The sequence below is a fragment of the Arvicola amphibius genome, chromosome 3 (genome assembly GCF_903992535.2).
Source record: "Arvicola amphibius chromosome 3, mArvAmp1.2, whole genome shotgun sequence".
Lineage (NCBI taxonomy): Eukaryota > Metazoa > Chordata > Mammalia > Rodentia > Cricetidae > Arvicola > Arvicola amphibius.
This window is the reverse complement of record NC_052049.1, coordinates 27047104-27062077: the sequence shown is the minus strand read 5'-3', so window position 1 is coordinate 27062077 and position 14974 is coordinate 27047104. Positions and strand designations below refer to the sequence as shown.

The following is a 14974-nucleotide window of genomic DNA, read 5'->3' as shown; positions in this document are numbered from 1 at the left end:
CAAGATTCAAAACGGGCAGCTGAAGAGAGGCCTGAGCAGCAGAGGAAGGGGCAGAGCGAGGTGTAGGAGAGAAAGGCTCAGATGTTTGAGCTAAGACCCAACAGTCGAGTCATGGCAGAAAACACATGCATAGCATAGCCTGCATAGGCAGCGCTGCTGTGGAAGCACATTCCAGGAAAATCTTAAGAGATTACTTTAATAATAAACCATGCATTCTTCAGCAAGCTGTCACGGGATTAACTACCCCTGTCTAGGCTGGGAGCACAGTCCAGATTCCACCCTACCCCACCACAAGCAGGTTTTGTGCAAATGACAGTCATTACGTGGGGACCGTGGTTTTTAAAACACATCGCATTTCATTTTTTTCCACCTTAGTTTTCTAAACAAATTTTGGTGGTGATAAAAAGAAAATCATGCTTTCCATAGCTGAACATCTGGGTGGGCTCCGACATGCTTTTCCTTATGCGGAGATGTTCGTTTTAGACTTACTGAAAAGTGAACAACATAGAGGTGACAGGAAACAGCACCTCCTGGGATAAAAAGAGTTAAATTTATTTTCATTTCTCCCCCCCCCACACACACACACATAATGTGAGCAGGACATTGAGCTACTGCCAAGACCAATATCAGCACCCTAGAGATATAAAAATACACTTCAGACCAGAGTTCCTCAGCGCTGACTCTTTAAGATTTCTGTATAAAACAAGGCTGTCCGTTTTGAGCTGCAACTTTGAGCCTACTGCGCTCAAATGAGCTGTTTGGGCCAAAGTCTCCTCTCCACGCTGCAGTTCACAGCAGATGCAATCGTTTTCTTTCTCTGGTTTCTAAGGTAAATCGCTTCTTTTTAGTGGTAGCAAGTTAACACATCTTAGAAATAGTCTTTGAACTATTCTGATAGAGATAGAGAGAGACTTGGGGTGGGGTGCTTCCAAGCTGAGAGATAATACATGCTTTTGGGAGACCTATTTCTTTTGTATTCTCATAGCCCCCATTTCCTTGAATGGACTACTTTTTTTTTTCTAATTTCTGAGCATTTTAAAATGAAATCATTTCTCTAGACGTCTGGATGTTAGACATGAAGTGTGATGTCCTCAGAGGCAGCAGTACTAAGCGTTACGCCTTCACAGACCTCTAGCCATTCACAGAAAATCTTTTCTTTTTCTTTCTACAATCATAGGAATATTCTATAGGAATAATGAAAGTTGCCTGCACAACCCCGTCTACTGTGTGTACCCAGGTGTGGAGGGAATACAGAGGTCAGGAGGGGCAGCATACTGGCCCGGATGTGCTGTTCTGTGTCTTTTGCTCTCCCCACACATGGGCCTTTCCAAGACTGACCTACTTGCAAGCAGAAACTGCCACTCACATTGAGCTACCTCAAATTACACAGTGGCTTTGCAGCTGGGGCTAGACACGGACCACAAAATACATCCTTGGTGTGCCATAAGCCCGATTTGAACCCTTGGTCTGCAGTGGTAAGATGCATATCCATTGTGTTGCTTACTCAATAAAATCAATAACCCATTCCCTCTGAATGACAATTTGTCATTTTCATAGTTGGTATATTTTGCTTCCAACAAATGGGGTAACAGGGAGGCGAGGGAGGAGGGGGGAGAGGAGGAGCAGCAGGAAAACAGACAAGAGGAGGAGGTATAGGAAAGACTAAATAAAATAAGAAAACAGGGAAGAAGAGGAGGAAAAAGAGGAGGCAGAGGGGACCTTCCCAAAGTGTAATTTCCTAAGTTCTTAAAAAGCACCATACTGTTTTTGCAGATATTTGACAATTGTTCCTGGCTTTAAAATATTCAGGAAAGAAGTGGCAAGCTTCTATATGGTTCCTGGGGTCCTCTCTGCCACGTGTCTACAGTTCAGCATTGATAGGGACGTTTTTCAACGTCTCCTCATAGCTCAAGTTTTTCATGCACAGATTTAAAAAGAAAAGAAAAGAAAAGAAATGCTGTATGCTGGGCGGTGGTGGCACATACCTTTACAGCCAGCACTTGGGAGGCTGAGGCCGGCTGATCTCAGTGAGTTTGAGGCCAGCCTGGTCTACAAAAGGGAGTTCCAGGCCAGTCAGGACTGTTACACAGAGAAACTCTTTCGCGAAAAATAAAAAAAAAAAAGAAAGAAAAAAATGCTATAGAAACTAGCAGACGACGTCATGCTATCTGCATGTGGGTGGATAAGCACTGAAAGATCATTGGATCGTTAGATCATTGGATGTGTTAGATAGATGGTAAAGCGTTTAGGCCAGTTTCACAGAAAGAATATGGCCTTGCATCTGTATGAGTGGTGTTAAACGTCAATATAAACACATCTTTTACCCGGGCGCCCATAGTTTTCCCCCCTATTTAATAAGCACGTCCACATTTGCAATTAACAGACACTGATTTCTTTAAAGATGACAATCCAGTCACGTGGTCAGCTTAAGAAAGGACAGATGGAACCTGGGACCCATCATCCCTTGAAGGAAAAGTCCGGAGTAAAGGCTTCTCTTTGTTCAAAGGCCCCGGGCGGTTTAGGATGGGTTCGCGTGCCACGCCGCTTGAAGTGGCAATCCAGGGAACGGATCTGTGAAACGCAATTTAGCGGATCCCACCCCTTTCAGAGTTTCCCTTTCCTGTCCTTACGTGCACCCTTTCTGGCCCCCGTTAGTGTGGGGCTCCTGGCCCTGGCGGTAGCACGGTCCTTTCTCCAGGTCCGGGCGATCGCCCCCAGCTGGTCGGGCGCACGGAGCGCAAGAGGCGCCGGTCTCCGCGGCTGCAGCGCGAGTTAATAAACAGTTAAGTTTGGAAGACTCCGTAGCACGTTGAGGGGGAGTTACCAAGCCCAGGCAGCAAAAACATCCCGCCACATTCCTGGGGAGTCCTCAGCTGCCAGCATCTGATTAGAACCATATCTCTCTCTCCCCGGGAGTGGCCGCGCGGCACCGAGGCTCCCTGCCGGCGGCTATTTAAGCGGGGCCCACCGAGTCCCTAGCGCTGCAACCTAGAGGCTCCGGACACCGAGAAGTCATGCTGGCTCCGCAGAGGCACTAGCTAGCCCGTGAGTAGCTCTGCCAGCCTCCTTCCCTTTGGTTCCATTTTTGCCGACCTCCTTCCCTCCTTTGCACGATCCTCTCTTCTCACCCCTGTCTTGACTGCAGACCTTGGGCGTTGGGGCGTGGGGGGGGGGGGGATCTTACAAATCAGACAGTGTACTCCGGGGAAAGCAGCGGTTTTGTGGCCTGACATCTGTGGAATGCTTCCAAGGAATGCATTTTACCTTTGGGGTCGGACTCCAAGACGCCCATCCTGTGACATTTAAAGAGCCCATCCGTGTGAGTGAGTGAGTGAGTGAGTGTGTGTGTGTGTGTGTGTGTGTGTGTGTGTGTGTGTGTGTGTGTGTGTGTATAGGGCGCAGAGTGCTTAAGGGCTTTGGGGCCATCCCAGGGAGAACGCCGGTGTGGCCGCTGACCATCTAATTAACTGCTGAGGGGTGTTCGGTTTTGCCTTGTGACAAAGGCTGGACGTGGTCTGTGCCTCTAAGGAGCAATTTTCTGCTGACTGACAGCACAGGGCATTAAAAATGTGAACTTTGTCTTAGCCCAGCATTCCTGGGAAAGTATCTGCCCAAGCGACTTAACAAACTTATTTTAAATCCCTGAAGCGTTTAAACGCTGTTTTCTTGACGGTTGTAAACTAGTTGGAAGGATTAGGTAAGAATTCGAGAAAAAGGGCTAAAAGCGTGTGAAAACCTTGGAGCCGCAGTCAACGTAGCGGTTTTCTTTGCAGCATAGAGCAGAGAGGCTGTTATTTCTTCCTGTTCCCTCTCCTTCACTTAATCCCAAGCTTGGAATTCTGCTCCGTAGTAGGTTTCAGACGGGAGCTGCTTGAATCCAAAGGGAAATTTAACTGGATTCAAAAAAGCTCGACGTTATCTCCACCTCCGGGCACCCCCCACACCCTTTCCTCTTTCTTCTTAGCTTGTGTTTGGAAGGAAGGGAGCCACTGTAAACCGAGAGGAGCAGAAACGAGCCTCCAGACACATGGAAAGATTTAAAAATTATGAAAGGGGCAACTTCATGAATAGTAAATGTTGCTGTAGCTCTATACAGTGACTTGATGAAAATATTTCTGGGCCTCATAAGGCAAAGCCAAAGCAGGAGCATGAAGGGGACCAAGGTAGATACAACGCCAACGTAAAGTAGTGGCAGAAAATTTGCCAGAATGTCTCATGGATACCTGGAATGGGTGCTGGAATGTTTCTGATGAGATGCATAATCCATCTTTCTTACAATCGTGAGGCCTGGGCTCTGCACCCAGAAGTATTGACTGGCTGTTCCAAAAGGAAGGAATAGCTAGCATTCAGGACTTGCTTCTACTAAGTGGCTCATCACGGTGCTCCCCCATCCTGGGTTAGGCTTACTCTAGCCAGGTACCCCACCCACCCAGGCATCCACCACTCCACTCCCTTTAACTGAGGCAGGGCACACACCAGAGCTGAAAGGAGTTAACTGGCTTGAGAATCCGGGCGTGTTGGGAATTCAGGCTTTCCTGAGGAAAACAGCTTGGTGTCTGGGAAAAGCAAGGCTACAGCAAATGAAACTCAGAAGGTGAGACAAGCAAGACCCCTTGAGAAAGGAGGTATTGTGACCTCCTCAAACTCGTATTCCAGACACAGACCGTTTCTTCCATGTTCTCTGTCATTTTTGCCTCAAACTCACTGGATTCCTCTGCTTCTTACTAATAGCAAATCCCTTCTCTCCCTACCGCCAATGCCAGCCCTTTAGTGCAATCTTTACCCTAGAAACCATTTGTTTCTAGGCTGGTATGTTTTCTCTTTCCCCTGAAGTCTTAGAGAAGGAGCCCAGGACCTTCCTCTGCACCTCAGTCTAGATTAAATTTACCAGCCTCTCGCCTCCGTCCGCTGCGTGCTAGGATTATAGGTAGAGGTCACCACACCTGGCTAAACTATGCCATTTTAACTGTAGCCAGAGGAGAGAGATAGTGGAGGAATGGGAGGAATGTCTTCTTCCTTTGCCCCTAGTGCAGATGTGTTTATGGGGCTGGTCAGGCTGACACCACGGGGGTTTCTCTCCACCTGAAGGGCTGGGAAGGTAACCACAGCGTTGCTTTTAGGCCTTGCTGATTTGTGAAGAAAGAATCAAACACAGAGGTAGGTTCGTTCATTCATTTTTTTTCTTTCTTCCTTCTCTCCCTTTTTCCTTTGATGTTTTGAGGCAGCGTCTCTTCCCAGGCTGAACTTGAACTTCTAGTCTTTTGAGTTCTGAGATTATAGGCAAGCATTACCCCACCTGGCTCAGAGTCTGGATTTATGCTAAAGACGTGTTATAATGTTAAGGATTAAACTCTAACCTCCTGTTCTTCAGGCCTGTTTTATTGTCTTCCTCCACAGGTTAGATGGACTTTAGTTGGCTTTGTTGGGGGTGAGGGGTATTGATTTTAAGACACTTGTTGGGCATGGTGATGGTGTAAAGTCTTCTGGGAGCTGCTGACCAGTTGGTCTGGTTTGCTCAGTCATATCCTGGTTTCCTCAAATTTAAAAGACAAGGAAAACACGGCTTGCTGGGTGGCTCGCGGCCCTCAGGAAGCACTGTGGGAAGCTCCTGATGAGACCATGAGGAAGTTGCTTCTTCCTTTCTCTCCTAGTCTGAGCCTAAGCCCACCACTGCTGTGATCAAGCTAACTTGGAAATGCCATGTTTTCTTTGCCTCCTTCTCTCTTCTTGGGGGATTACTCATTCCTTTTCTTGAAGATAAAGCGGGGGTGTTGTCATGGATGAAGGCCACTGAAAGGAGTTCACCAGGGGCATAAGTTGCCCCATCTGGAAGACTGGCAAGGGGACTGGCCTGGGGGTTATATAACTGATCCACCCTATAAATTTTCCTACAGCGGACAGAACTAGAATGGGAAGCAGACTGGCAGTGTGAAACACCTGAGGAGCAGGATGTGGTTTCTTTGTTTTGGTTTGGTTTTGTTCTCCCTGGAGTTGTAATTGTTATAGAGTTGAAGCACTATTACTGAATTGCAGAGGCTGGTCCAAGTCTCATTTAGAAGACAGGGTTTCCATCAGATAAGTGTGTTTAAGGGAAACCTAAATTATGGGAAGAGTGGGTTGGTTAATCATGTCAGTCAGAAGCAAACTGTCAGGTCTCTTCTTAGAGACAGCCCAAAGTCCTGCTTAGGGGCACAAATGATGGTGGGTGTCTTAAAGGGCCAGCAGTTGAAGCATTCATATGCTAGCTGCTAGGCATCCGTCTGCCAACAGCACAGTTGGGTGGTGGTGAAAAGTATCTGCACCATTGCTTAGTAAAATGACCTTGGGCACACAGAATAACCTCTGTAATTCTGTTTTCGTTTCTGAGGAAGAACAATAGTACTTAGGGACACTGGGAAGATAAATTAATCTATATCTTTGGAATACTTTATCAGTTTATTTCTGCCCCCTGAACAACTGATAAGTGTCTTTGTGAACACTGAAGGCAACTGGAGAATTTTTTAATCAAAACTGAACACCATTCACCCTATCTGAAAACACTGTTAATCATTCAAGTACTCGATACTCAGGGAGCTTGTACATTTGCTTGAGTTCACGCTAGAACAGACAGTTACTCTCTGTTCTCAGCGTGGAAGCCTGCTATTGGGTTTGGTCAGAATGACCTCTGGTCTCTTTTCAGTCTTCCCTGCACTCTCTCAGACTCCCTACAGAGAAAGAATGATCCTTCTGAAGTCAGCATTCTAGCCGAGGAAGTGGGAAAGGGAGGGACCACCCTGACTAAACTAGTGACTAGGCCAGGACATTGGGGCCCCAATATTATCATGGCCCACATAGCTGGGCAGGTTGCCATGGTTATTCCCTTTCCTGCATCTTTCCACCACCCTGGGAGGAAACTTGCCTCTCTAGGGCAAGCAGAATCAGAACAAATTGCTTCCTGGCCTAAAAATGGAAGTTACTCAGGAAAGTAGAATCTCTCTCTGCTCGTTGCCCTTCCCTCAACCCTCAAACTTATTCTAATTCCAGTATAAACTTTTTAATCTTTGCTAGCTCCGCTACACCATCTAGATAACCAAATGTGCTGGCTAATAACATTTCAGTTATTACTTCAGGATGGAAGTTGCTTGGCAATTTCTGTCCCTCTTCTAACCTTCTCAGACTAGCTGGGGGCAAGTGACCTTTGGCTGATGTAAGCTGGTAAGAATTCTCAGTAATGGGACATGCCAACTTAATGTTTAGTTCTAGGGAAGTGACCAGGAAGCAGAAAGTATGACGACCATCTCAGATTTTCAAGAAATGTCAAAGAAATGGGTAAGGGAAGAACAGGAAGTAAGAATTCTAGAACGTTGTGTCTGTAATACTGTAAGAGGTAAGACTGTATTGCCAGGGTGGAGCAGGTGCCTCTGTGTATAAAACCCTGGATTTGACCCCCCCCCCCCAATGCTACAGAAATGAAAGAAAATGAAATTTAAAATGCTATTAAACCCGGAAGAAGCTTGAGCGACAGGCAGAAGTTTTAAGATGTTTCTCTTGGTAAAAGCTGGTCTGTTTTTCCTTAGTAATATGATGGGATGCATGGGGCTAAAACATGCTAGGATCTTCCGAGTACATACACTCTGCCGTTGGTAAGCAGATTCGTAAAAACCAAAGTCGCCCTCTCAGGATTGGGCACTTGGTGTATGTCTTACAGCTAGAAGGAGCTTTCCTGAGACAGTTTGGCAGAGTGAGGTCTTTCTCCACTCCAGATTGATAGAACCAAGGTGGCAGGAGGCTTTGCCCACTTACATTCTACATACCTTTGAGTTGATCTAAGAGTAACATTTGTAATTCAGGTTGGGTTTTGTTGTTGTTGTTGTTTGTTTGGTTTGGTTTGGTTTGGGTTTTGGTTTTTCGAGACAGGGTTTCTCTGTAACTTTTGGTGCCTGTCCTGAAACTAGCTCTTGTAGACCAGGCTGGCCTCAAACTCACTGAGATCTGCCTGCCTCTGCCTCCCAAGTGCTGGGATTAAAGGCCTGCGCCACCACTGCCATGGCCCGGCTTTTTTTTTTTTTTTTTTTTTTTTTGCTTTTGTGTTGTTTTGTTTTTTATTTTTCTTTCTTTTTTTGTTTTTGTTTTGTTTTTGTTTTTGTTTGTTTTTTGACACAGGATTTCCCCAGCCCTACCTGTCCTGGAACTTGCTTTGTAGACTAGGCTGGCCTCGAACTCATAGAGATCTGCCTGCCTCTGCCTCCTGAGTGCTGGGATTAAAGGCATGCACTACCACCTCCTCCTGGCTTGTAATTCAGTTTTATGATTCAGTCATTCAATAGAAAACACAACAATGTACCTCAGTTCCTAGAGTCATAGGAATAACAGAGCAAAACTACTTATATATAATTATGTTCAGCTGCATCTTGGGTTGCAAAAAGATGAGAAAGCACATATCTACCGCATTTTATCCATGGCTTTCTTGATCTGAAGAAAGTGAGTATAATCCTTAGTTTTAGCATAGTGCCTCACTTCTAAATCCTTTTACCTAGACTGAGGTTTTTAAAGAGTATCATTAATCTCCATGTATTAGGAGACTGTCTCGGCCAACATCTTTTTAAAAAGGACTCCAGTAAGCTACACCATTACCCTTAAACCATGGTTTTCTCTAGCCTACATAACTTTATTTCTTCTCCATGCCATGTCCAGAAGTGCAGACGAGAGCCTTCACTGTAAATCAATCCACTGCAGTTGGGTTTTAGAGAGATCTTGGTCTTAAGAAGCATCAATCCATTCCCCCATTTAACTTTCATTATACATAACTTGCAAGAGGACAAAAAAAAAGTCTGGCCTGCGAATATAACTCCTTTGCTAGAGTGTTTATGTAACATGCCCAAGGCCTGGGGTACAATCTCCATTCTGAACTAGTTGTAACTCAGGCAGCTAATGCCAGCATTGGGAAGTGGAGGCCGGAAGATCAGAAGGTCAGAACCATGCAGTGACTTTGAGGCCAGCATGAGTTACTTATCTCAGAAAAAAAGATGTCTCCATTTCTTAGCTCCAGCATGATCAGCTTGTTCCACATCAGATCCCAAGGATGAATTGAGCTTTAGTTGTTTCTCTGAATATTTACAAAGGATCCAAGTAACGCATGGTGCTGAGTTGGCAGTGGAGAAACAGCAACCCCAGTGAGTAGGAATAAGGAAGAAGTCTGCTGCAGGTGAGGCCACACACACAAAGTCTAGAGTTATGCCAACCTGCAATGGAGTGGCAGCCCTGGAATTTCTCAGAAATGCTACTTAAAGCCATGCAGGTGACTTATTGGTAGAGCTCTAAGTATGTACGAGGCTCTGGATTTGTTTTTGTTTTGTTTTTGTTTGTTTGTTTTGAAAAATAGCTGTCCAACGTCCCTAACCCGTAATTATCACATTCACCTTGCTAAACAGTCCTCAGAATGACCGGTATGGGTAGAATCCTGCCCCTAACTAAAACACACGGGTGTCCTCCAGAAATGAGAACTCTGCTTCTGAGATGGCCAAGGTTAGTGGCTCAGAACACGGGGTCTGAACTACAAATGACCGTGTCCACAAACCAGCTTTGCTGTAACACAAGAGGTACAACATCTGAATTTCATTTTCCCTCTCGGTAAAGTGAAGGGACTCAAAGTTACAGCTAAGGGGAAGTGGAAAGTTCCTGAGAACAGCTGCTGACGCAGACGAGCAAACCCTTCTGGGGCTGCCATCCTCAGTGAAATAGCTGGGCTGATGCTGGGAAACCGTCTCGTCCTCGTTGCTGGTGTAGTTTAGATCAGCTCAATTCTGATATAACACATAGAGGCTGAGAGGTAGACCAAGTTTCTTTCATGTTTTGAAAGCATTAAATATGAGGGATCAAGCCATAGAATATGGCAACGTTTCATAACCTGAAGAGACCAGCAACTGTTAACTTCCATGGTTCCACGTTGGTCTGCTTGGGACAATAGAGACTTTTTGAAGTCGAGTTAATGTATACATAAAAATCTGGAACATGAAAGTAACTCTTTCCTTCCTGTGTCCATGTCAGGCATACAGGCTCTCCTACATAACCTCAATTTTCCTTTCTCTCTCTCCCTTCTCCCTCCCTTCTCCCTCTCTTCTCCCACCCTCCCTATGGTCTTCCCTGTAACCTTCTCTATCCCCCTCCTACCCTTCCTTTCTTCCTCCTTCTTTCCATTTCTCGGCCCTCAGCCCTCCCTCCCTTACTTTCTTTTATGAGACAGAATTTCACTCAGTAGCCCAAGCTGGCATCAAACTCCTGATCTGCTTCAGCCTCCCAAGGGCTGCATGGATGATATGCACTGAAACACCCAGTTTTTACATTTTGTGTTTTAACTGTTCTGTTTAGGACCAAAGTCTGTTCTGATTGCCTAGATACATAATTCACAAGTTAATAGGCTTTTATGTTTTCTTTTAGTGTTTTAGAAATAAGCCAAATGCATTCACAACTCCGTCAAAGGTGTTGGTTAGTGAAGAAGGCTGGACCCATTTGGCTTTGGATTGCCATGGTTAAAGGAGTTATTCACTGTGCTGAATCAAGATCGGAAATCACAATGGATATATACACTAGGTCTTTAATCTCTGTGCTTTAAGCAGGGGATGTTTTAGCTGTGCCTTAGTTACATCACCACTGATGTTGTTGCTATTGTTGTCATCATATTTGTTTGCTCCCCATCCCCTCTAAAATTAAATATTATAAGTGAAGACCCATTTCTGAAGTGTAAAACAAAAGTATAGCTGATAAGATGACTCTTCCATCAATAGTTAATGATATTCTGCCAAGATAGAGGTTGAACTACAGGTAGGACTTTTCTTTCTCGGGGGGGGGGGGGTGAAACAGGGTTTCTCTGTAGCTTTGGAGCCTGTCCTGGAACTAGCTCTTGTAGACCAGGCTGGCCTCAAACTCACAGAGATCTGCCTGCCTCTGCCTCCCAAGTGCTAGGATTAAAGATGTGTGCCACCACAGCCCAGCTTCAGGTAGGAATTTTCAGAAAACATCTAGATAGGTAGATAGGTAGATAGGATAGATAGATAGATAGATAGATAGATAGATAGATAGATAGATAGATAGATAGATAGATAGATAGATAGACAGACAGACTTGAATTGGAATGATAACTGATTTTACTTAGAATCCAAATTGTCTTCTGAAGTACAACTTAATGCAGAGATGTTTAATTAATTGCTTCAAAACCTGTTGGGGAGATGCAATTTATTTAGCTGTCTGGAGTTATAATAACTAAACATTGGTTGAAATTCACAATTGGATGCATCTATTTACTTTATGCAGGCTAGCAGACACATGCTAATTACCATCCACAAAGAAATTTAGCTGGGAGTGGCACGTGCCTTTAATCCCAGCTCTAGGAGGCAGAGAAAGGCATTTACCTGTGAGTTCTAGGACAGTCTGGTCTACATATATGTGTGTGTGTGTGTGTGTGTGTGTGAGAGAGAGAGAGAGAGAGAGAGAGAGAGAGAGAGAGAGAGAGAGAGGGAGGGAGGAAGGGAGGGAGAGGGAGAGGGAGAGGGAGAGGAAGGGAGGGAGAAAGGTTTAAAGAAAATGCCCATGTGATGGCACATGCCTATGGTTGCACCACTAAGGAAGCAAAACCAAGAAGAGCTTGAGTTCAAGGCCAGCCTGGGCAATATAGTGAAGTCCTGTTGACAATAAAAATGAAATTTAGAGAAAATTATAACCAACCAACAGAATTGTGTTTCAGTTGAATGGTGTGGGGTATTTACACAGGTCCAGATGAAGACAAAACAGTCAGTGGTTTGTAATAATGGAATTAGCCTTAAAGGGACTAAAGGAAATTAAATATGCAAAGGTAAAATGAGAAAATACGCCGAAGGAAGAAGTAGAGAAGGGAATCGTGTAGGTGGGGAGGAACAGGGTGTGCTCAAATCACTGTCCACTCTGACCAAGAGAGTACATGTGTACAGCTAAGAGATGATAATGTGTAGAAGGAAAACACGGAGCACAGCAGTCAAGGAAGTGCGGTCTTTATTCGCTAAGAGGATCTCTTCATTTAAGCAGAAATACACGTTGATTCAGGCAAGTTAACCTGTTTATGCTGGCAAGAGAAGTTTGAGTGCAGGTTGCTTAGCAGTTGAAGAAAATCCGACCATCAAAGTAGGGCAAAGATTTGCCTGAATTAATATAAAAGAGCAAAGGGGAAGTGAGTGTGGTTGTCATATACTTATTTTGATTTTTAATGAGACAGGTTCTTTCTATGTAGTTCAGGCTAGTAACCAGTTCACTGTTTAATCTGAGCTGGATCCAAGTTTATCAATCTTTCCTGCCGTTGACCTGGCCAACCCCCAGTCTCTGGTGCTGGAATCACAAGCCCACGCCACCACCTCCCGTCTGTGCATTAGTCTTAGTGCTTGAAAGTACTATGCTCTTTACCAGGTTCTATAAAGCTTAGAAAAGTGGAGTAGAAGCCAGGTGGTGGTGGCGCACACCTTTAATCCTAGCAGGCAGGCAGGCAGATCTCTGTGAGTTCAAGGCCAACCTTGCCTACAAGAGCTAGTTCCAGGACAGCCACCAAAGTTACACAGAGAAACCCTGTCTCAAAAAAGAAAAAGTAGCTAATTCCCTCACCTCAAACATTTTTATTTTTATTTTTATTTATTTATTTATTTATTTATTTATTTATTTATTTATTTATTTGGTTTTTCGAGACAGGGTTTCCCTGTAGTCTCTAGAGCCTGTCCTGGAACTAGCTCTTGTAGACCAGGCTGGCCTCGAACTCAGAGATCCGCCTGCCTCTGCCTTCCAAGTGCTGGGATTAAAGGTGTGCGCCACCACCGCCCGGCCTCAAACATTTTTATTAAGTTGAGGGAAAAGTTCTACATGAGTCAGAGAGCAACAATGTGTCATGGTCACTGTGAGAATGTGATACAGCTAGTGAGAGACCAGTAGAGACTTCTGAGACCATGCACCTTGAGTAGCCTTTGAATGACAGATTGGAATTTAAGTTGGAGAAAGCAATCAGGGATGCAGGCTAGGACAGCAGCATCTGAAGCCTGAGAGCATGACATAACCATATTCCTGTTGTGGGAAACAGAAGAGAATAGCTCATCTAGACAGGTGGTGGCTATGACTTTGATTGTCTGCACCCTGGTTAAGGACTCTGAAGTTCGCATCGAGTACAAATGTAGGTATTGAGCTTGATTCGTACAAAATCAGGCAGCCTGATCCATGTTGGCATGTCTACATAAGTCCTCCATAAAAGTTGCCTTGGCACAACTAGAGTCATTTAAAACTTGGGCTATCATTGGACTCATTTGAAAAGATGGACAGTATTAAATCACTGCACCTGTCGACTTTAAATCTTTTAAGTATATTAAGGAACAGCATGGTATCTGTGTGGAGAAGGTAAAGAACAACATGCCATGAGCCAGGCACACATAGCATCTACTGACTGTGACAAGGAAGCAAGGTTAGGAAGGAACTCTTTGCCGGAGCTCAGCAAAGAGGGAGAAAGGTGGGAGGATGAGAAGCATGAAAATAAAAGACAACTGTGAGAAGCAGTGAGTCAGAATTTTGCCAGATCCGGTAGATATGTGAACAATCTAGAATGAAGTCTGCCTCATTCCAAGTTGTAGACTTTGTAGATACATCCAGGGACAGAATAAATTCTCTGCCTCTTCCCAGTCCATCCACAGTGATGCTGACACTCAGCTTCAGAGGAGAACTCCTCTGCAGAATAATGGATGCAGGCATGTTGTGTTTGAGAGTCTGGATGCAGAGGCTTCCACAGCCAGCACCTGTGAGGTGCCACGATAAAGACAGTCATAACATGAGGTTAATGCTTTCTTAATTAGTTAATTAGGTAGTACCCTTGAACCAAAGCTAGCTGGAGGGAGTGGGAGGGAGAGAAGGTTGCATTTTCCTGATACCTGTTTCGTTTAAGTAAGGAGTTTGCTTCATCTGAAAATGTCTTTCTTGAGGTCCAGTAACATGTTTGGGATAAGATGTAGACATTGACATCCCTCCAAGTGGTTCATGCTTCCCCTGGGTGAAACTGAGTGCCAGATGGATGTAATATTTCCTTCTGTTTGCTTATGAAGCGAGGGATGACTCAGAACCCTGTATTTTAAGTTAAATTTTACAGAAAACACCACAGATAGTCTCAGTGAGCCTACCTTGCCCAATTCTCCCTTCCAGAGGTCATTGCCACAAAGGTGTTCCTTGAAACTGTTGCAGTATGGCTACAGGAGATTTAAAAATCAATGGAGAAATCATCTATACATTAAACTGGCCTCATTTCAATAAGATAAATTGATATAGAATTTCTTGAAGCAGTATTACATTTTTTTTTCTTACTAAATGCTAATGGCAAAGAAGATTTTCGTGCTAACTAGAAACACCTCCAAAGCATTTAGCATCAATTCTAACAAGCGTTTTCTTGTCCTATGCTACAGGTACCTTAAGAGTAAAGACCACATCTTCTTTGTCATTGTATACATAGCATAACATAATGCTTGGCACATAGTAGGTACTCCGTGAACAGCCAGATGGCCAGGTGAATAAGTAATTCAAACCACTCTCATTTATGACTTTCTCATCGTTTGTTATAGACTGAACATAACAGGAAAACTGCAGCTTCCCTTTATCTATTAGTATAAGTGAAACAATTCTGAACCCTGTTTGAACATGATGGCAGTTTATAATGAACACTATCCACATGTGTCCCTGGTTAATATCTGTTCAGGTCCTGAGAAAGACAGACAAGGTGTTCATAAACTTCCCCAGATGATGCAGCCGTCATTTCCATTGTTTTAACTCCCTTCATTTATATATATGAACCCAGAATATATATATACACACACACACAACCCAGAAGAGGGCACCAGACCTTATTACAGATGGTTGTGAGCCACCATGTGGTTGTTGGGAATTGAACTCAGGACCTTTGGAAGAGCAGGCAGTGCTCTTAACCTTTGAGCCATCTCTCCAGGCCCTTAAC

At 44.4% G+C, this 14974-nt stretch overlaps 1 protein-coding gene across 4 annotated transcripts in view; it reads left to right on the top strand.

Moving 5' to 3' along the window:
* Positions 1–2739: 2739 nt before the first annotated feature.
* The window catches only part of Dab2 (DAB adaptor protein 2), a 55279-nt gene continuing 43044 nt past the window's right edge, over positions 2740–14974 (top strand). For 2 of the 4 annotated variants that reach the window (XM_038322602.1, XM_038322599.1), the window contains exon 1: positions 2842–3045. The gene's annotated coding sequence lies outside the window, so the exon portion shown is untranslated. Of the gene's footprint in view, positions 2783–2841; positions 3046–14974 lie in introns of those variants that run through there. The other 2 variants (XM_038322601.1, XM_038322603.1) reach the window with 2 other exon arrangements.